The sequence below is a fragment of the Octodon degus genome, unplaced genomic scaffold (genome assembly GCF_000260255.1).
Source record: "Octodon degus isolate 3935 unplaced genomic scaffold, OctDeg1.0 scaffold00086, whole genome shotgun sequence".
Lineage (NCBI taxonomy): Eukaryota > Metazoa > Chordata > Mammalia > Rodentia > Octodontidae > Octodon > Octodon degus.
This window is the reverse complement of record NW_004524662.1, coordinates 2315238-2338452: the sequence shown is the minus strand read 5'-3', so window position 1 is coordinate 2338452 and position 23215 is coordinate 2315238. Positions and strand designations below refer to the sequence as shown.

Genomic DNA, 23215 nt, shown 5'->3' with positions numbered 1-23215 from the left:
AGAGACAGAGACAGAGAGAGAGAGAGAGAGAGAGAGAGAGAGAGAGAGAGAGAGAGAGAGAACCCCTTAGTCATGCAAGAAAGAGGTGAATTTATTCTGTAGGCAGTAAAGATGCAGAAATAAAGTACTATAGCCACATTTTAGGAAGAAAGATCCAGAAGCCATACATAAGGAGAGTACAAATTGGAAGGGAGCAATGATGTTGGGATTAATGCATTATGTTAGAAGAAAGGGAAGTGTTGGGAGACAAATTACATTGGATGAGAAGAAAAGTAGGGAGGAATACAATGACATGAACACTGAATCAAGTAAACGGATGTGAGAAGCACAGGTCAGGTTGACTTAATGTGATGCAGTCACTAGTTAAAAGCAAAGCAAAAGGAAGCTTATGGTGAAGGAAATGCAAATACCTTGGCCTAGTGATTCCATTACCAGAAGTGGGGATGTGATGATTTTAGTGTGTGAGAAGGACACTGAAGTTTGTATGTTCAGCAGGGATTAAAAAGACAGATTTGGCTTCAGGAGGAAGACCAAGGAGGTGTATATATTTACCTGAACTTCCAAAATCCTAACGAGCTTTATTTGCTGACATGTTTACATCCTCTTCTCAAAAGTCTTTTAACTCCATGTGGGCAGGGAACAATGCATTTCATGTATGAATGTTTGGACGTACAAATGAATATGTAAATGTAGATTATGCAAATGTAATGAGGCCAGAAATTTTACAAATTTATAATTTACAGATTCAGGAAAATATTATATAACTAATAAAAGGAAAAGTTTTCGCTATGAGAATTAGATATGAAGTATAATGAGTTATGTAGTTAAATGAATCAAAATGAACTACAGAGAAGAAATTAAATGGAAAAATGAGATGCAAGTTCACAGAAAAGGGAGAAAGAAAATAGCACAAGTGAATTCACTTAAAGGTTGAAGGCTGGAAGTTTAACGGAGGCAGAAGGAGACAGATTCAGTTTTCAAATCAGAATTTATTAGTACATTCAAGCATGATCCTAAGCTAAGAAAGAAGTTAGCAAAAAATGGGCAAGATATTTAGGACAGCTCTATTTTGGTGTCTGTGACTGAATAGAAGGGGAAAGAGTAATATTTTCATAAAAGAATTTTACAAACAACAAAAGAAAGAAGTCAAAATGAAATAAAAGGATACTGGGAGGGGTTCACCAGAAATATTTGTTTGAAAGATGGAAGGAGATTTGTTTTTCCAGGGTTGCATAAACTAATCACCAGTATTTAAGGTTTCCTAACTCTTGGTAATCCAACTTCTAGGATGATTTAGACATCAGATCAGCAGATTTGCTCCAGCATTGTTTCCACACATGGGCAGTGACTGTCTTTTCTTGTGAAAAAAATGAGTCACAATTTCTCTTAAATATCCCCTCTACCAGCTTTTCATTTTTACTAACATAATCCTGAAAGGGCTGTATGTAAGAAAAAGACCATCATTTTGGTAAATCTTCTGAATTTGTGAACTTACCTTCAAAAATAGCAACCCCGTGTATTTCTTTGCTCCTAACTACCTGACATAGCTATATTCTGTAAGCTTGTATTTTCTGAACTTCTGAGTAATTGGCCTTGAACACTTCCATACTCTAGAAAATGGCCATTCTGAAGTACAATTTTTCAGGAATATAATAAACAGCAATACTGCACAAAGTTCAAACAGATTGGAGCTACAGTGGCTCAGCCATCTCGTGTGTACACATGCCTACAATTTTGTATCATCACGTGTTATACAGATTAAAGGGGCTATAACTCTGAGTACAGAGTGAGCAGTGAAGGAATATACAGAAACTCCCGAGACAGCCGAGTTATGCTTGGCTGCTTTTCACTCTCTCTGCATGTTTAACAATAAAGCAGCATTTTTCTTTCCAATAACCAAAAGTAAAAATTACACATCCTTATATGTGATAATAACTATATCATGTTAATTACTATAGGAACATGGAGGACTTTTTGAGCCAAAAATCTGTAATACATGCCAAATAAAATGTTCAAGAACATTATCTGAATGTATTTCTCAATGCAGAGCTTGAATACATAAAACAAAAATCCACATAGTAAATAAAAAGCAAGAAAACTTGCCACTGGGCATGGTGACACATGCCTGTGGTCCCAGAACTAAGGAGGCTGACACAGGAGAATAGCTAAAAGTTCAAGACCAGCCTGGGCTACATAGTGAGTTCTAAGCCAACCTGGAACTCAGATACTGAAATATATTCAGATAATGTTCTTGAACATTTTATTTGGTATGTATTACAGATTTTTGTCTCAAAAAATCCTCCATGGTCCTAAATAGAAAGACCATGTTTCAAAATTTAAAACAAAAATGAGGCAATAAATAGGCTGAGAAAGAAGAGATAACAATACTTGTATTTCAGTTGAAAAGTTATCAAGCCAGGTCCTCTGACCCTTGACCTGTCCATGACGCAACGATGATGGTGACGGAGATGATGATGACGACAAGTGCCACTTTTAAAGCCTGACTAGACACAGATTATCTTATTTAATCTTCACAACAATCCAAGAAGGAAAATACTTTAATTAATCCTCACTTTGCAGATGAGGACACTAAAGCCTTAGGACCTCCTGGCGGGAGGCGCTGAAGTAGACAGAAGAAGGAAAGACACACATACAGATCTGACCAACGCTATCAAAGAAGAAACACCTAGAAAGAAGATGCTGAAAGAATGTAGAAACACGCAGATGACCAAAAGCTATACGACAGTGAAAACGCCCCTGGAAATCCAATATACACTAAGGAAAATTATAAAGCCTTTTGCATATTGATAGAACTGTTGATTGAAGAGCACAGATTTACAAGAGAATATATGCAGTTCACATGTGACAAATCTGATTATTAAAATGCAATTTTTAAGTGGTCTTATTTGGCTGAGAAATTGCCTAGTAAACTTGGTTTGGCTATTTCTCAGATAGTACTGTTTAGTCCATGGCACACACAGATCAGGTGTCCAGATCCTGAACTGATCCAGAGAGTTTAACTGTCTTTTCATTGGTGATAGTAGTGGAACTTCCCGCAGGCGACAAATCAGAGAGAAACTAAGGACTGTTGTCAGTACCAGTGAGGTGGCCAAGTGACAGTCACAGGAAGAATCAAAGTTCATGACACTCTTCATGAAGAAGTAGAGTCACAGGAAGAAACAAACTAAAAATGAGACTTAAAGAGAAAACATCTGTAAGTAGTGCTACTGGTAGGGGAGGCAAGGCCTCAGGCAGCCCCTTGCCAGGCAGTGTCGATGTAAACCAACACCTCAGCCTTGGGAATTTTTGCTCCACATCAAAAGGACAGCAGCAATGCCATCTGCTGTTTGCTTAGAAAAATGGTAAGAGCAGATGTTTCCATGTGCTGACCTACCATCCCTTGACTAAGAGGCCACTTGAAAAATAATCATGAAATAGCATGGGAGAAACATCTGCACAGTGTACAGCAGACCACCAGTTGCGCAGTGCTGGACAGAAGGAACAGGCAAGGCACCCATCAAATGACTGTGGGCAGGTGCCTGGCAAGCTGTGGGGCCCCGCTCATGTGGATAGTATATGAGACCATGTAAAGTTAAGATGAGTACTGGCCACTGTGTCCTCAGAATGCTCCCAATGAACCTGAGTGACTTCAGTGGGCAAACCCTAACATGAGATCTCAAAAGGCTCAGCGCTACGCATTGACTTCTCAGACTTCTCTTTGTTGTTGCCTTCGATGTCATTGTGTGCTTTTTTTCTCAGCCTACATTTTAGTCATCTCTGAAATTAAATGATTAGTGGTTCCTTAAGAACAAACTTTGAAAGAAAAAAAAAAGCAAGCTTTGGCTTGTACAAGAGGAAAAACCCACACAAATGCAAAGCGTCTGCACAATATAAGGTTGGGGTATGGTGAGAAGACTTGCATCTCACCTCTCTCCTGGCCCTGAGTTTAAAGAAGAACTACCCCTGGGGTGAGGTGAGTGCAAGCTGTGGCTCTTGCGAACACTGAGTCACTTACTAACCTCCTGGCTGAATGTCAGAAACCATGCCTCAGAAGAAGCCAAGTGTCATTTAGGATTTGCACCTGCCCTGCGCTTCCCTTTCTTTGGTGACCATGCTGGCCCACCACCCTATGCAAGTCCATCCTCCTGCTTAGGGTGCTGTACATGTAAATGCCAGTCATCTCTTCCTCCCCCTGTATGGGCTGCAGGTCACTGGGCCCCATTTCCCTCCAGCTAATCACCACCTCAGCCACTCAAATAATCTTCTCAGCTAGAGCACATGTTCTTAGAAACAAATGTTACTTGAGAAGTACAGACTTCAAAATCATAGGTTTTCCCAATGTGCATACACAGAACAAAATGTTACTCTGACCTGTATTTCGTCTTAAACATGTTACACCTGTTTATGTTGCACTAATATTTTATAATTTCACATAACTATTTTTTTTTCATCTTCATTCCATTCTCTTTTAACTTATTTTTCTGATCTAGCAATGTATTATCTACTCTGTCCTCCATGGTTTTGGTTTTGGATCTGTAATTGGGTGGGACAGGGAGGAGAGTTAGCTCATTTTAAATGAAGACTTCTTTCCCTTCCTGCTCTGTGGCCCAGAGGACTGACTTCTCCTTCCTTAGCAGACTTACAGGCACATAGCAAACACCTCAGTGTTTACATAAGTAGGAAAGAATTTTCAGGAGAGTTCTTACTGAAAATGCCAGCTATCACATAAAGCCATTGGAAGTAACCAAGAATTTCCCTAATTTGAAACACAAGGTTCTGGTGAGGACTTTAAATCTGGAATAGCTCTCCCGACCTCCTCCCAGACTCCAGAAAAGCAGAAGTGCTGGAGATACTTCTGCTTTCATACAGCGACATAGTCCTAGGATGAAAATGTCAAAGTACAGTCATTTTCTATCTGTTCTAATGTAATGGCTTTGTGTTTTAATTTTCTTTGGAAGAAAATGTCACTCCATAATAATTTTCTATCAGCCCTAGTGTATAGGTCTTGTAATAAAGATCATTTCATTAGAGTCTAACAATTACATAATATATGACACTATCGTTTATACTATACAGGTATATCATTCCCCAAAAGAGATGGAAGTAACTAACATATCATTTAATCTTTAAAACTAAAGAAAATTTTATTTTCTTTAATATTGTGGCCTTGAAAGACATGCATGTATCCTTAGCTTCTCTTTGCAACTTTAGAAATTCCTTTTTTGGTTATGTCCTATTGTCTTGATAGGCAGCTGAGCTAGATAGAAATAATATAGGTAGACAGACAGGGCTGGGCTCTCAGAAGGGGCCAGGATGGAAGCCAGGATATCTTGCAACTGTGGGAGAGACAGACCCCAGAACTAAAGATCAATCAAGCGCCTCCCTAGAGATAAGCAGCCAAGATTGATATTCTCAATAGGTCTCTTCCACCTTAAAAAAAAAGCCAGAGTCACTCACCAATCCCCTACAGGAAAAGCCCCTGTTCTTTTTTCGAGACAACTTGCTCCCTGGCTCACTTCTCCATGTGATCCTGATTTACTCTATTTTATCTGAGTAATTGTGCTTGTGATCTTGTTGGTTGAGCATAGTTTTTTCCCACCTCATGGCCACCTTGCAAGTTCCCATGTATTCTACCTTGGACCTGACTCACCTCATGGTTTTGCTCTATAAAAATCCCTTAAAAAGACAGATTGCTTGGCAACCTACTTGGGTCTTCTTCTGTCCCTCTCTCCAACAGCAGCTTTCTTTTCCCTGATAAATAAATTCTGCTCTTAACCTCCATTGTTCCTAAAATTCATTCTTTGGTTTTAGAGAACATGAATTTGTTCCAGGTATCTTTCAGGGTCGGAGTTTGATTCCCTTATATCAATAAATAATATACACTATATAATTTTATTTATTCTTATATGTATTTCTCTTTCCTTCCTTCATTCCTTCTTTCTTATATACACATCAACTGTCACAAAGCTTTTCTTTGATATTTAATTTGGAGTTTTTAGAACCAAAATGTTTGGAGGCAACCATTAACAATTGAGCTAGATGATGTTTGGATAAAATGAAGATATGATTATAGAGTGCTATATGAGATTAATTTTATTCTGTAACCCAGACTAGTTCTAAGGGTAAAATAAAAATATTTGGAGGCCACATGTATAATCCCACCCCTTGGGAAACTGAGGCAGGGGGATAGTTTTGATTCTAAGGCCAGCCTAGGCTATACAGCGAGTTCAAGTCCAGCTTCAAATGCAGAGTGAGACTCTCTCAAAACAAACAAACAAAAATCATTTTGAGCAGTGAAAAAAATGTTATAATTCTAAGATGATAGGATTTTTTTCTTTCGGTATTAAGGATAGGGTCTACAGGGTCTACAGGGTCTCACTATATAGATCAGACTCATACTGATTCTCCTGTTTTTTCAGCTTCCCAAGTGCTGGGGTTACAATGCGTGCCACCATGCTCAGTCTCAATTGCCAGCACGGCACGCCGGGGATCAAACCCCAGCTGCTGTACTCTGCCGAAGCAGGAGTTTGAGTCTGCTGAGCTATCAGGCCAGCCCTCAAGATGACACTTTTGATGCGTAATATTTATGAGCTTGCCACTGAGACTGGGCGTGATCACTCACACCTATAATCGCAGTACAGGGGAGGCTGAAAACAGGAGGATCAATATGAGTCCAAGCTGTGTAGTAAGACCCTGTACCAAATACTATATATCTATATCTATATCTATATCTATATCTATATCTATATCTATATCTATATAGTACAATCTAACATAATGCAAAATTATAAAATTTGATTTCCACACACATTGTTGCGCTCCAGAATATGATAATCACTTGACTGAGGATAACAAGTTTCGCATACTGTATATCATTTAGTGTTTAGCTTTGCTTAAATGAGACTGGAAGTGAATGTCCTTTCTTGCAATAGTCAGGCAATCCCACTGTCCAATCTACTCACTGACCATCAGTGAAACACACTGCTAAGATCATTGCACTGTGGGCTAACTTACAGTGGTTACTGTTATCCAAAGATTATTCTTAGGTCTGTAAAAGACAGTTTATCATAAGGCAACAACAATATCATTCAACAGTTTAGGCAATCATTATGCTGGTAGTTGCCAAACCCAAGTTGCCAAGTACCTTGTCCTTCAAGGTACTCAGAAGTAGAATATGGGATCTTTACCTTCCAAGCTTACATATATAGTTTGAAAAACAAATCAACCAAAAATACCAGTAAAAATTAACACAGAATATGTTAAGATAATCTAAACAACTAGTTCAGACAGTATTTTTTAAACTGTGTTTGAGTTAGCACTATCTAAAGGTTAAGTTTTAATGGGCTAAGGAAATAATTGATAGTAGGGAAAAATCCAGACTCCAACCCAATTTGAACAATTTCATATGTAAACTAAACGTGGTGCTCTTATCTCATTTTTGACTTTCTTTAGAGAAAGGCACCTTGAACAGGAAAAAGTATCTGCAGAGTTATAATCCCATAGACTGGAAGGCCACAGAGGCTCAAACTGAAGAAAGCACACTCCCAAACTTGCTATCTACAAGGTAATTATTTTTCAATTGAATGATAAGATTTCCTATACAAAAGTAGCCCCTATAAAATCTCAACAGGCAGAGACTGCATCTTCTTAGTGTATCCTTTAATCTAGAGAAGCCCTGTCACTGACAAAACTGACAGTTTTGTTTACTATTTTGCTAATAAACAAAAACTGTTTTTGTTTTTGTTTATTAGCATGTAGGGTGAGACTATCACAGAGCAGGTTATGCTTTACCTTCTGTTCGTTTGCTAACTCATAGTCTATAAAACAACTCTCAAGAAACTATTGAACTGAGTATTTGCTGTAAATAGCATCCTGATGTATTAACTGAATTTATTTCTTGCATTTTTTTTTGAGCTAAATGACTGTATAAACAACATCTTAAGTTTTCTAGCTACTGTCTGTTACTTTATGGCTTTTGGTGTATGATAATAGTGGTGCTACACAATCCTTTCATGTAAGCTAGAAAGTTCCTGAAAAATATGGATTAATGTCTATTATTGTCAAAAGTATAGGATATTATTACCTTTAGGTAATAGTAAAATTTTAGCACCAAAAAGAACTTGAGAATCATTCAGGATGATTTTGGAATCTTTTAAATTCATTTTTAAAGAATTTATGTAATGAGGAAATTGTTTCAGAATATACTATCACAGATAGTGTGAGTCATTTAAGAATTAAAACTATTCATGGTAGATTACTCATAGTATCATTCTAGGTGTGAAGATTACCTAAGGAGTAAACCCAAAGGTATAAAAACAGTAAAATACTACTCAAATATTACAACCTTCTTTTCACCTTAGTGACCTTGCACACATGAAATAAAGAACACATTTTAAAAAGCATAGGAATGTTTGAATAATAGAAGTTTTAACCATGGAAAAGTCCAGTAATTATTAAATAGGCTAAGTTTTTAAAAAGTGGCTAATGGTATATGTGGTTCCTTTACTTTGTTTTTTTGGTTTTTTTTTCCAGAATCAGGGATTGAACTCAGGCCCTTGTGCTTGCCAGGCAAGCACTTGCTCTACTGAGCTATAAAAAGTGGTTAATGAACATACATACACCTCATTAGATAACATGTCCTTATTTAGAGGAAACAACTTGCTTTTTCAACTGTAAATTAAAAAATACTTTCCTGTGAAATTTTCTCAAAATAAACCAAAGGAATGAAAACTGCTTTAAAATAAATATTTGGCCCTTTGTTTGATATTAAATATCTCTAGAATTAAGATACCTATAATGTTTTTAAAAATAAGTTCTTTTCTTCACAGGAATCTCAAGTACAAGATCATGAAATAGGGTGTAAGGGCCTCTACATAGCGACCAGGGGTGGCACGCCCAGGGCACATGCCACAGCAGGCTGTTTGTATCACTGAAGGCTCTCAAAAGTTTGCCATCATTAGATAGAGTAGTTTCTTTCTTTCTTTCTTTCTTTCTTTCTTTCTTTCTTTCTTTCTTTCTTTCTTTCTTTCTTTCTTTTTTGCGGCACCAAGGATCAAACTCAGGACCTTGCACTTGCAAGGCAGGCACTTATTTCGCTGAGCTATCTCCCTGGCCCTGGAGTACAGTTTCAGTGACTAAACCCTGTTGCTGAATTCATGTCATACATAGAATTGCTTCTTTCTTTCCCTTACTTTTAATCTAAAATTAGGCATAGAAGGAAGGAACCAGAGATTGACTGCCTCTTCTCACTGATTTAACAAATATTTTGGGGATGCATGTTAAATGCTAGAGCTTGGGGTGTTATTATACAACAGCAGACAGGACAAAAAAAAATCCTCTCCTTTTAAGTTTATACTGCCTCTCCTTTTCTTACCCCTATTTATAATACCTTCCAAATCATCCTAGAATAGGGACAAAAAATTGAATTGGGGTGAGCTATTTACTCCCCTTTCATTTGCCTCAGTAAAGCTGTTTAAATTACAATGTTGTACACAAATACAATGAAACAGGCTTTACATGAAGCTGCTCATGATATTGTTTGAAGTGGATGCCTAAGGGAAAAGATGGAATAGTACGCTCACACGGAGGGAGACTGCTACATTTCAGGGTTCGATTTTCTGGATTCTCAATGAAGTTGCTCGAGGATTATAACCTACCCCGCCAAGGGGCAAATATTCTATTTAAACACGGATGAAAGTCTTTAAATAATACAAGGAGCCACACTTTCCCATACCTACTCAGGCCTTGTGTATCTATGGGCCAACTTCATATGCAGTGAGAGAAAAACATGACATCGCTTGATGTTCTCTGAAGCAAGAAAACAGAAAGAGGGCAATTTTAAAATTTTATTTGTTTATTAGGTTGTGCCTCATAACGTTTGATGAAGCTGACTACATTGAAATCTGATGTATTATTAAAGACTATTTGGAAAAGCCAAGTTTCTTGAAAAGAAATCAAACACGGGTCCTCTGAGGTTGTTTAGGGAAAGAGCGTGTGCCCTTGGTGAGCAACATTTTAACCTCAGACTCCTGTTCTTCAGTTCAGTTCTTCTTGAGGATCTAGGTAAGTAGCACCCCCAACATCACAGGAACCTCAGGTAACTCAGTCTCTTCCAGAGAACAACTGGACTCAGAAATATCCCAAAATACCTCAGCCTGAAGCAAAGACAGGACAGAAAATAGGAAGCAAAATCAGAAATAATTGGATTATTGGGTTTTAAATTCATGGCTTGCCAGTTCAAGGGTTCACATTCACTCTTACTATTACTTTATAGGATATTTATTTAAATATTTAGCAATTTCTTTAATAACCATTCTTTTTTCATCTCCTTAATAAAGTCATTGTCCTTTATGAAGTATAAAGTGTGTTGTTTAAACTTCATTTGGCAAATAGAAAGGTAAACTTGTATTAGTTTTCTATGGTTGCTTGTCATAAAATACTACACAGGGAAGATGGCAAGGAAAATTTATTTTTACTAGTTCTAGAATCTAAAATACAAAATCTAAGTGCTTATTGTTGGTTTCTCCTAAGACATCTTTCTATGATTGCAGATAACTACTATCTTTTTTTTTTTTTTTTTAATGTATTTGGTTGTTGCAGGGTCTCACTATGCAGCTGGGACTTCTGGTGATCCTCTTGTTCTCAGCTTCCTCAGGGCCAAGATTACAGGCATACACCACCATGCCTGTACTCTGGCTGGCTCAGCCCTGCCTGAGGGTGGGGCTGGCACAGCATGTGGTGCCAGGGATTGAACTGTGGTCTCTGCACTTGCCAAAGCTTGTCTAAGCAGGCACTTTAGTCCACTGAGCTATCTCACTGGCCCCAGAGAACTACTTTTTTACTACTTGGTTAACACATTTTAAAAAATACTGTCTGAGCCAGTTGTTTAGATTATCTTAACATGTTCTATATTAATTTTTACTGATATTTTTGGTTATTTGTAGCTATGTCCAATCTCCTTTACTTATAACACCACCATTCAGATTAAAACAAAGAGCACCCTAATAGCTTCATTATAATTTAATTATCTCTTTAAGTTCTTATTTCCAGAGTAATTTTCTGCAGTACCAGAGATTAGGATTTCAATATATGAACTTGGCAGAGGGAGGGAGACACATTTCAGTTCATAACATTACTTCAAGCAAATTGTATTCCCTCCAAAAATATCTTCATTTCATTTTCATTGTTAAAAGATAGTTTTTCTGGTTATAAAGTTCAAAATTTACACTATAAAATATTATTCCACTATTTCTTGGCTTCCAGTGTTACCAATAATAAGTGTATTGTTGAGCAACTTGGGTTCCTTTTTAAATAATTTCTCTTTCTCTCTCTCTGTCTCTCTCTCTGTCTCTCTGTCTCTGTCTCTGTCTGTCTGTCTCTGTCTGTCTCTGTCTGTCTGTTTATCAGTCTGTCTGTCTGTCTGTCTGTCTGTCTGTTTGTCTTTTTAATACTATTTTCTTTTTTCTACCAGGAATCAAACTCAGGTCCTTTTGTTTGCCAGGCAGGCACTGCACCACTGAGCTACAACCCCAGCCCTCTATTTTTATTTGCCTATTTTTAAGTTTCTCTTTTTGTCTTCAGTATTCATAGGTTTTATTAGACATCTATAAATAGATGGTTTAAAATTCTGCTTAATATATGGTGGTGCCATATTTACTTGTTATACATTTAATCTTTTTTTATATATTAGCTATTTAAAACAATCTAAGGCTGTGCCTCCATTCTCCTTACTTTGCCTCTGGACATTCTACTGTATTTGTAGTGAAAAATTTCATTGTGTTCTCTGTGAACTTGTCTCTTCCATTCTATTTTAATACTTTTTGTCTCTTTAAGCTACACTCTGGCAATTTCTTTAGGTACTACTTTTAGTTCACTAATACTATTTTAAACTCCTGGATTGGTTTTGTTTTATTTTGCTCTTGCTTACACATTGATTTTCAAATTTCAATTCTTTATTTTTCATACTTACAAGTTTAGGATTTTTTTTTCCTAATTGTCTTTGCAGTTTTGAAAGATTTTTTTCTTTACATTCTCTTAATTTTTCATCTTTTACTTCTTTAAATACTTTATGAAAATCTTTACAATGTTTAATTTATAATTCACACATCTGAAAGATTTAAAAGTTAATCTCTGAGACTCCTTCAAGACTTTCTGAAAGTGTCCCAGTTACATGCTTCAGAGCAAAGAACACAACCTAGGATCTTGTTTATCTTCAGGCTCCTTTAATCTCAGAGTTCTTCACACCTTCCTGGATCTTATTATTTTTAAGACTGACATAGATTGACCAATGAAACCTGCTTTGCGCTTTTTTATTATTATCATTTTCATATATTCCCATCACTCTTATGATGAATATTATCTGACATGAGACATTCAAACTTATATTTTCTGCCCTAGTTCTGAAGTCAGAAATCATCCATTTCTCAAAAAAATCCTAGTTATTTGGGAGGAAAAGTGGTATTTAGAAACCAAGATCTAGGTAGTAGGTATGCTGTTTACTAATAAAATCTCTCTGGTACTTTCAATGCATGTGGCAAGAAAACTAGATGGATAGGTAGGTAGGTAGGTAGATAGATAGATAGATAGATAGATAGATAGATAGATAGATAGATAGATAGATAGATAGATATTGGTATGGAAATCTACAATTTTAACCCAGCACCACAGGTATATTTTTTCACTGTTATAATAACTTAAATTTATCTTGCATTTTGCCAAAGTCTATGAATGATTTTTTTAAAAATCACCTTTTAAAAAAAGCATCTTGTTTTTAATACAATGATAAATCCACTCTGATGGTAACCCTGTCCAACCAATTCCTCAAAACACACTTTGCAAAATCAGTGGTGATTAACAAATTAGTTAGCTTTGGCATGGAGCTGTGCTCCTTTATCTGTCCCAGCTGGAAGCCAGTTTTGATACTGGGAATAGAACATCAAGAAGGACAAGTTTCACACTGTAAGAAATACAGCCAGATGTTCTTCTGCAGAATTGTATCCGGTGATTGGCATATACGACAAGTGACATATTCCTTGGCATATCTTCTTAAGACATTTTCTATCTGTTTCTATTGGAATCTTCCTTTGATCACAAATTAGTTATTGCCATCTATAGAACCACTTGTACCCAGTTCTGCCAACAAAAATGCAAGAAAATATTTGGGTGACGATGTAATAATTTACAGGTATCTGTAAAGTTTACAAAAGAAGTTTTCTTGGTTCCTATTCAGACAACCTGTAGAGGTTTCATGACAAATTTTCTTTTCTCTTCTGCAACCATATCTGGATTCTTTTCCCTCATGATGTTGAATACTTGATTTAGCAGCTATTCATATGCATGGTCTCTCTCTGAGCCTGCCCAAGCAGAGCTTGTCTTCTTACTGAATAAAATGCCATCATCTTTTTTGCTGTCTTCATCTTGTAAAGCTTCATCTTTTTCTAGTATTTCACCCTTATCTTGGAGCTAGACATTCTTCTTTTTATCACCAAGCTCAAGGTGATCCTCTGGTTCAGATGGCTGTTGGATGTCACTTTCAACCTTAAGATCCTTTATATGCTCTTCTGCTTCATCAATATCAAATATCTTTTTTTTCTGCTGATTAAAGAAATTCAAGTCATCTAGGTCATCAGAAGCATACTTCTTCCTATTGTCTTCTTTATCAGCTTCCACATCCTTGTCTTCAGTTGGTTCTGGCTCTGCTTCTTTTGTTTCTCAGGGCTGGGTTTCTTCTGCCTAGGCATACCCTTCCTCATCTAATACACAAGGCTTCTTCTTTTTCTTTTTCTTCTTGCTCATAGTAGGATCAAAAATCACCCATCCCCAGATATAGCTGCAACTCGCATGGACTCAGCATGGATAAGAAGTAAGATGGGGTAGCCCCGGGCCCTGGTGTCAGCGCTGCTCCTTGGGTATCACTCAAAGCACCACACTAGGCTCTTACATCAGTGAAAGGGGATGACACCCCACCCTCACCACAGGTATATGCTAATTTCTTCCTTTTTACAATGTTAATTTTCATCTCTAAAAAGGAGAAAATTAAGTCCTATTATCCACAATTCATTCACTGCTTTACTCAAATCTCCTTTATGTCACCTGTCCTGATCCTGTTGGGTCTTGACCCTTCTTGCCAGTTTAGCTGAATCTCACGAACTCATATTTAATTGGACTTCCTCTGGGAGAATCTTGAAGGTCTAAAGTGAGGTTGTGTCCCTTTACTAAGTTTATATTTCTTGTTACCAAGAGCCTAGGTTGCCACTGCCAATGTGAGACCATGTTAGCTCCCCTCCAGAATATCTAGTTAATCCAGGGTTCTTAAGTGAGAGATCTCTTGTTTCAACAAGCCTTAGACTAAATCTCTTGATCTCACCATTTTATTGCTGACCTTTCCAATTTCAGTTTTCTGGAAGGATTTTATCTTAGGGTGGGGTGTTCTTTGTTTTTTTTATTAGATCAGTATTGTTCTCTCTGTTTCTCTGTCTCTCTCTCTGTCCCTGTCTCTGTCCCTGTCTCTGTCTCTGTCTCTGTCTCTGTCTCTGTCTCTGTCTCTCTCCCCCTCCCTCCAACCTCCCTCCCTCCCTCCCTCCCTCCCTCCCTCTCTCTCTTTCTAGCTTTTTGCAATTGCAGGAATTCCTTGAAACCTATTCTTATCACTTAACAAGGCTTAGTTACAAGGCACAACCTTTGACAGTATCTAACCAGCATACTTCGACTCTATGTTTCTATGTGCTTATCTCCATTTAAAAACCCTTAATGCCCTAGAAACACTATGAGAATTTGCTACAGGCTGATTATTTCTTCTAGGCAAGGAGGAAAAGTGAGGCCACCACAATCACCATGCAACACTTCAGATTTGTTCCTCTCAGCAAGTAGAAATTATTTGTAGCAAAACTGTGAGAAAAATACATCTTTTTTTAAATTTAAAAATAAAAGGGATATTAACATACCTTCGACCAGTCCCCTAATTTGACACATGAGGAAAAGAAAACTGAAACAGGCAGGAAGGGTTTCTACCAAAGAATATGACATGGTCTTGGACTTCCTTTCATTTATTTAGAATTGAGGTCTCTAATTTTTTTAATCACTAATTTATTTCTCTTAAATATTGTTTTTCTAATCAAAGTTTTGTGATTCTTTTCTCATAAGAATACTTTAATATGTTTTCCACTTATTAAGATAATACACGATCATCTTGCAAAATATTTTAAATATATAAAGAAAATAAGCTTTATTTATAATCCTATTATCTAGTGATAACTGCAGCTAACATTTTATTGTTTTCATGCTTACATTCTTTATTTTTATAGCTGATATCATACCATACAGTTTTTAACATATTATTAATATTTCTTCACTTCATTAAAAGCTCTTCATGGGCATTATTTTGATGTTACATGATATTTAATCATATGGATATACTTAAATATGGTGAACTATTCACCTTCACTACATAGGTTGTTGCCATGTTTTTCCTATCACATAAAATATTTCAAAGTATATTTTTCTTTATGTTCCCCAATAGTGATAATGATTTCCTTGAGACAGATTTCTAGAGGTAGATTTAGTAAGTCAAAAGATGTGAAAATAACTGAGATCTTTAATTGCCCAAATGCTTCTCAGAAAAATAATACCAATTTATATCACCTCAGTTGGGTTTAAGAGAGCTTCATGTCCTTACCACAGTTCTTTGGTATGGGTCTGACCATTCTTAAGTACAGTCAAGCACTGCATAAAGATGTTCTGCTCAATGGCAGATTTCATATCTGATGATGGTCCTCTGAGATCGTATCTCCAGTGAGCACTAACTTAGTTTGTGTAAGTACACTCTATAGTGTTCACACAACAATGAAGTCACCTAAAATACTTCTCAGAATATATGTTCATTATTGAACAATCAATGTTTATGTTACTCTTTATTATTTCTCTAAAGTTTAAGTTAATTGATGGTTGAATTGTAGGGGTAGATGTACTTTGAACAGTCCTCCAAGAAAGAAGATGGAAGAAAGAAAGGAGGAAGAAAAGAGGGAAAAGGAAAGGAAGGAAAGAGTGAAGGGAGGGAGGAGAGAAGGAAGGAAGGAAGGAAGGAAGGAAGGAAGGAAGGAAGGAAGGAAGGAAGGCCAGTCAGCTGTAAGAGGACCCAAAAGGCTCAGTTTACACAGAAGAGCCATGTTTCCTTTTCTTGAAAATGGAATAGAATACATATCTTTCTGCAAGGATTAAATGTAACAGCACCTGAGATACTTCATTATTCCCCAGCTTGCCCTTTCTATGAAGTAGGCTCCATTATTAAGCCTACTTCAAGGGCTTTAAGTACAGAACTCCTCCACAGGTCACAGCACATATACTCTCCTATCAAACATTTGCTTGAACTGACATAATGAATGCTGGCCTATTTGCCATCTTGAAGGATCAAAATGTAAGACATTGAGAGAAACTGCCTAAAGTAGGAGGCACCCAAGATATAGAAGACAAAATGGGAAGGTTTAGTTTCACCATGGATCAGCTAATTAGGTCAGGTTGCTCTATCTAGGAGCATAATGGAGCCTGGCAAGGACTTAGCTATACATTCCATCTTCATCTAGGCTCAAATGTCTGGTAGTAGTAGTAGTCTTCCGGTGTTGTTGTCATTGTTATTTTTAATTCTTAACAAAATCTGTTTTATTGTATCTGAGTTGAATTGAACTTTCTAGAGTACAAGGGTTTTCCTTTTGGTTTCTTTTTCTTCTTTTAAAAAGAGAAAAAACACTAAAAATGATATAGAATTTCAAAGCAAGATGATAGGAAATTAACAATAGTTATTATAGTGCATATTGTTATCTTCAAAGTAGTTGCTCAGCTTACCAGATAGAGGCATGCAAAATCGATCCAACAGTATGAGTACTAACTGTTCACTTCATTAAACCAGCAGAAATTTGTAATACAAAAAAAAAATATATATATAGTGCTGGGATTACAATCACGTGCCACCACGCCCAATCTCAATTGCTGTCTCAGCTCACGCTGGAGGGAGTGTCAGCAAGGCAGGCCTGAGGTTTGAACCCCTGGCCCCTGTGCCTGCTTGCAGGCGCTTTAATCTGCTGAGCTACTTGGTCAGCCCTCGATTGTATATTTTGTATCTTATTTACTCTTTCAGTTTCTTACATTAGGAAGACAATATGATGTTGATACAGGCAAGTCTGATTTATTTCACTTACGAGTATGACCTCTAGTTGCATCCATTTACCTATAAAAGCTTCAAGTTTTTCTTTCTTTATAGCAGAGTAGTAGTACTCCACTGTATAAAAAGACCACCACATCTTTTTATCCATTCCTCAGGTGATGGTCATTTGGTTTCTTTATTCTTTTATACTTCTGGGATAAATGAACTCTCACTGGTTTGCCAAATACTTCTGCTGATGCAGTTGTATAATAATCAGGCTCCACTGCAGCCTGAACATCTTCTGTAGTAGCCAACTTAATAAATGCCTCATTAATTTTATTTAGAATCAGATGATCTGAAGTAACTCCAAATGGTTCCACCAGCTGTAGCAGTTGGTATCTCAAGTTTTTCCCTCCCTGAAAATCCATGATGTGAACAACTCAGCTAGTTCTCACTCTGCCTTTCTGCATGTGTCTTGGTCCTTTCAGGTTCCCATTTCCAGCACCCAGATTTCCTTTTGGTCCCACTGCTGGCCCACCAAGATGAAATGATGGAGGTGGTGGTCCCAGAACTCCTGGTGCTGGGTTTGTGGATCACTGCAACATGAATGGATCACCCATTTCAAGAAGCTGAATCGACCACTGTGACTTGCTGCATTGAGATGTTGACTCCACTCCTCCTACGTCCAAGGAGGCTGGTTACGCCGCCACTGTACTCCTAACACAGCGGCCGCCTATTAGGTGATGGGTGTTTGGGTTGGTTTTTTATCTTAGCCAAAAGTGTGCGAAATGATTGTTTTTTGTTTTTTTTTAAAGTATTTTTTAAAATAGAAATTGGATATATTATGAAATGTACAAACTACACACAAGGAATGTAAGCATTATGTGCTGAAAGAATGTACAAAAGTAAAGGAAGGAAGGAAATCAAGGCATGCATGAAAGAGAAAGAGCGTGAAAAAGGAATGAGATGTGTTCTGCACATGTACAGACTTTCCCTGAGGAATGTAAACATTATGCACTATGTACATGCACTAAGAAGCTAAAATAATTTTTAAAAAGCTTTAAAAAAAACACTCCCTGTCTGATTCTGATTCACTGCCAAGGTTGAGATTTGTTTTTCTTAATCTTTTATTTACTTGGTACAGGGTCTCACTAAGCAGCTCAGATTCATAGTAATCCTCCTGTCTCAGCCTCCCCAGTGCTGGGACTGCACGCCACCATGCCTGATCTCAGTGGCCAGCTTGGTGTGCCCAGGGACGGAGCCAGTGTGGTATGTAGTGTCGGGTACCGAATCCCAGATCCCTGTGCTTGCCTTAATCTGCTGAGCTATTTTGCAGGCCTTAATTAACTTTACATTAATTGTTCTATAATTTTTTCAAATGTATCCTAAAGAAGCTCAATTACTCACTAGACATCACACAGCTTCTTAACAACAGAATGAAAACCTAGACTTGTAGCTCATTGCCAGAATGCCTTCCAGAAGATTAGTAGATAGGAGATAAATGTCTTATAGAAAACAAAAATTATTATTCAAAGCAATTACTGCTATTTTGCAAAAAGTCTTTACAGTTTTCCTTTTAAATTATCATATTTCCTGTGGCAGGTATATGCAGGATGATGAAATGGATCTTAGTTCTTACCTGAATAGAGGGCCAAGATATGCTTGCTTTGCCATTTGCTTTCTCCCAGGAAGGAAGGAACTAATGTGTTTTTGTAGTCTTTCTTTTTTATCCTATAGGATATCAAATCCTCTTTGCTATTTTGGTTTTCAAAACTGCTTAAACATGCAGTGACAGCCAAGGTATGGAGGATATGAAAAATGTCCTCCATGGACTGCCAATCCCGAAACTCTTACTAATTTGTAAAACATAATTATTAGCATTCCTATCAACTTTGCAGGGTTCCCCACTTTAGTGTATGATGCTGTGGGTGAGGAATGGTGAATGTTGACAGTTGCTTACTTATACAACAACAGAGGTCAACAGATGATATCAGACACTTCAAGAGAGAGAAAGACTTAACCATACTATTCTCTTGCCATTTAGTTTTGACTATGGGTAGCTTGTTAATGAACTTTTAATAGTATTATCTGTGTAGGATCAACTACAATACTGTTTTAACTTGAAAGGATTCAAGACTAAATACCTAACCATAGAAACATTCTCAGCTAATTTTTATTCATTTTGCACCCTGTTCACAAGCACTGGGCCCTAAAATATCACTTAAAGTCCTTTGGTTTGCAGCTGACACGTTCTGAACATTTATAGTGGTTCCGGACACCCCTGGTATCTAGTGCTACAGCTCATACCTTCTCTCAGTATTTTTCTTGGATTGGATTTGTGGCCAAATGTTTGTAATTGACCCTCTACTGGGACAAGTTAGGATATGAGAGAGTGACCAAGAAAAAAATCACCACTGATATTTATCTTAAACTTTTATTTCCAGCTTCTCTGGCAACAAGTCAAGTTGCTGTCATAATGTAGAAGTCTCAGTAAAAGTGGTTTCTAAAGAGAGGATGCTGTACTGAATGCAGAACTACGTGCGAAAGAGTGTAACAGAAAACAAGTTTTTTTCTCTAGGGTACACGTAACACCTAAGTCCTCTGCAAGATTGGGGATCTGCCACCTGAGATTCCAAAATGGAAAATTGGTCCTTTGACTGTCCTAAACAGTCCAAGCACAAAGTGGGAGAGTGGATGTGAGAATTGTTATCAACAATTCACAGAAACCTAAATCCAGTGAAGCTACACAAGCCCTTTCAGGCCCCAGCTGCACTGCTGTTCTAAGGGTCTGCATCCAAATATTCACTCATTAGGCTACTTCTCTAAAGGAAAAAAAAAAAAGCTAAGGTTTTGCATACTAAGTAAGAGCCTAAATTACTTTTATTTTACCCTAGTATGGCTGGTTTTTCAAAGAGAGAAAAAAATCATTTCTGTATATGAAAATGAAATGATTAGGCATTATCCTCCCAAAAAGTTCCACTCCTCTGGATACTACAAAAACTACAAATTATTGACCTAATTTTGAGAATCTAAAATCAGCCCTGTCTCAACCTCTTTAATTTTATGGTCAGTAGACTTAGAGTTCTCATTCTTGTGCTGGAAAACAAATCAGTGTAAATCATTCTACTGCACAGCTTACAGTTTTCCCTTCAAATGGACACTTGTAAAAGTTAAATATGTCTGAAACCTGTTTTATGTTAAGGTCCTACTAGTGTAGATAGTCAGAGGAAGCTTTTGTGGTCCTTAACACTGAAAGCACGTCAGACACTAACAGCATCTCCCAGGTATGAGGTGATGAACACGGCTTTCTGTGCAAAGCTGTTGCCCACAGTGGGAGCATGCCCATCTGCCAATTTGCTGAATAACATTCAACAGACTGGGAGGGCTGTTAATGGGATAACTCATCTTCATTTTCAGGCCCCAAGTTCTACCTGAGCTTTACACCTAGTCAAATGGGAGGAGACAAGCACTGACCCTGACTCATGGCCCTGAAAACCTATGGGCTTGATATTGGTTGAAGAAGAGTTTATCACTGGCTTCAAAAAGCATTTTTTAGCCAGGTATTGTGGCCTACCCAGTCATACCAGCACTCAGGAGGCTGAGCTAGGAGGATCATTGAAGTTGGAGACCAGCCTGGGCTACACAGTGAGCTCAAGTGAGCCTGAACTGCATAGTGAGACTCTGTCTCAAGAAGAATAAAAAGTACTTTTAATTTCATTTTATGAAAAAATAAAACAAATTTTCATAACCAAATAGTAATAGAACAGCGATATTTATTACACTATGTCATTATCTTCAAATTCAAGACATAAACCAAACTCAGTTCAAGACACAACTGAAAGGATTCTTATGAAAAAAGAACAATAACACAAATTTTGTTTTTAACAAATTAAAACAAGCTATTAGTATAAATGAAGCAAGTTAGCATATATGTTGTAATAATTTTACAACAATGGGACACATAATTTGGGGAAATATTTGAACTTATCTCTACTTCCTATTTATCTTTCTGCTTTGTTATCGTGTGTGCATGTATGTCTGTGTGTCTACACTGACATTATATTGTGTTTCTCATATCAGAGGAAACTGCAATATTTGAGCTTATGTATTGACCTATTTTATTTAACACTGTCTTCTCTAAGTAAAAAAAAATTTGTTAAATTATCTTCCTTTGTGGCAGTGTTACTCCATTGTGTATAAATACAATTTCTTATTCCATTCATCTGTTGATGGACATATATGCTATTTCCAAAATATTGCTATTGTTAATTGTGCTACTATAAATAGGGGTATATATGTATCTCTATGATACAATGATTTTAATTCTTTTGTGAAGATAGGTAAGAGAGGGATTGCAAGGTCAAGTAGAATTTCTCTTTTCAGAAATAAGTGTCTGTGGTTGTTTCTGCTTCCTTTATTCTGGTCCATTGATCTACATGCCTAATTTTGAGCCAGTACTATACTATTTTAATCACTGTAGCTTTATAGTATAAAATTAAATCTGGAAGCGTAATGCATCCTGCTTTGCTTTTGTTACCTAGAACTGCTTTTGCTATTCTGGGCTCTTCTGATTCTATATGAATTTTAGGATGTTTTCTCTAGCTCTGTAAGATTGAGTAATCTACGTATCAGTTTTGGAAGTATAACCTTTTTTATTTTGTTGGTTCTGCCTATCCAGGAACAGGGGATATTGTTCCATTTTCTGATGTCCTCCTCAATTTCCTCAAAACATATTTCTTAAGCTCAGCATCCTGTGAGAAAAACTACCCTTAAGTAATAATAAGAGCCAAGAATTATTGACTTGCCTTTTTTCAGGAAATGTTATTATTTTCCTTTTTATAGACAAAGGAATTAAAGCTTGTCAATTTTAAGTAACTTGACCAATATCACACAGCTCGTACCATAACTCAGATTTAAAACCTGATACACTTGATTCCAAACTCTATTCTCCTACTGCTATATAACACAGGCCACTATATAACAATGGTCTTTTCAATGTCATCACTTGATGTGGGGTACTTACAAGCTTTTCCTGTAGGTATGATACACAGAGGCGGACAGATACCCATCCAGGACTGATAGAAGACATTAACTGCTTTATGCGCTATTTTAGTAACATCATTGTACTGAGAGTAATTTGAACGGGATTTATGTCGTCTTCATAAAATTTTTTAAAGATTAGCTGACATGTCGTCTTTCTAAAGAGGTAACATAGCAGTTTGACATTCTATCATTAGCTTTTCCATTTCTCATTTAGCAGGCAATAGCAACATAGCATTAATGATCTGTTGACTTTGTGTGTAGAGCTTTGAGCTTGACACTTTCCAACCTCCTGAGTGTTATGAATTGGCCTTCAAATTAGATCATCTTCATGAATTTAAGTATCTATGGGTGGAGTTACATATCTTTTAGCAACTATGTTGACAGTTCAGAGAGTCATACCAGTACCTCAATTCCAAGATATTAAGAATAGCTCTGTTCCTTGGATATTTATACAGAGAAAGGGGCCTTTCTACATCTGGCTCAAGTCCTGAGTCAGCAACTGGATACATACACTCTAGGTATGCTAAGGAGAAACTATTAACCATGCAAACTAGCCCCAAATGGCTTTCCTGATTATTTGTTAGCATGCAGGTGGCTTGGAGATGAGGACTGCAATTCTAGAATGTTAGTTTTTGTAGTATGAGAAAGTCATAACTTTTTTTTTCCCCAGGAACTTGTATTGCTATAGATTTAAGGCTGTAATTTGTTACAGGCAAGACATTTATAGGGGCTGTGTTATCGATGCTAGAATCATCAAGAAATTCTATCAGAAGACACAATGTTTAAGCACAGGTCTAATTACTGCAATCATTTTTTTTGTTGTTTCCTTTGCACAGATCCACTTAATCCCATCTCTTAGTGTGGGCACAAGCTGACAGTTGCATGACAAGGAATGTTTCCTTTTGTAAAAAACCCACTTCCTTTCTGTGTAGTTTTAACCTAATTGAAATGTTTCCTATTAAGCTCAATCAAGGCAGCAATTATCTAATTACTCACTTATGCTTTTCCAGCCAAAAATTTGCCTAAGCTGGTATACGG

General features: G+C 37.0%; 1 protein-coding gene and 1 pseudogene across 2 annotated transcripts in view; both read right to left on the bottom strand.

Moving 5' to 3' along the window:
- Window positions 1–23215, bottom strand: part of Slc25a21 (solute carrier family 25 member 21) — a 560147-nt gene that overhangs the window by 340666 nt on the left and 196266 nt on the right. The window lies entirely within an intron of this gene.
- On the bottom strand, window positions 12858–17562 carry LOC105742944 (annotated as a pseudogene).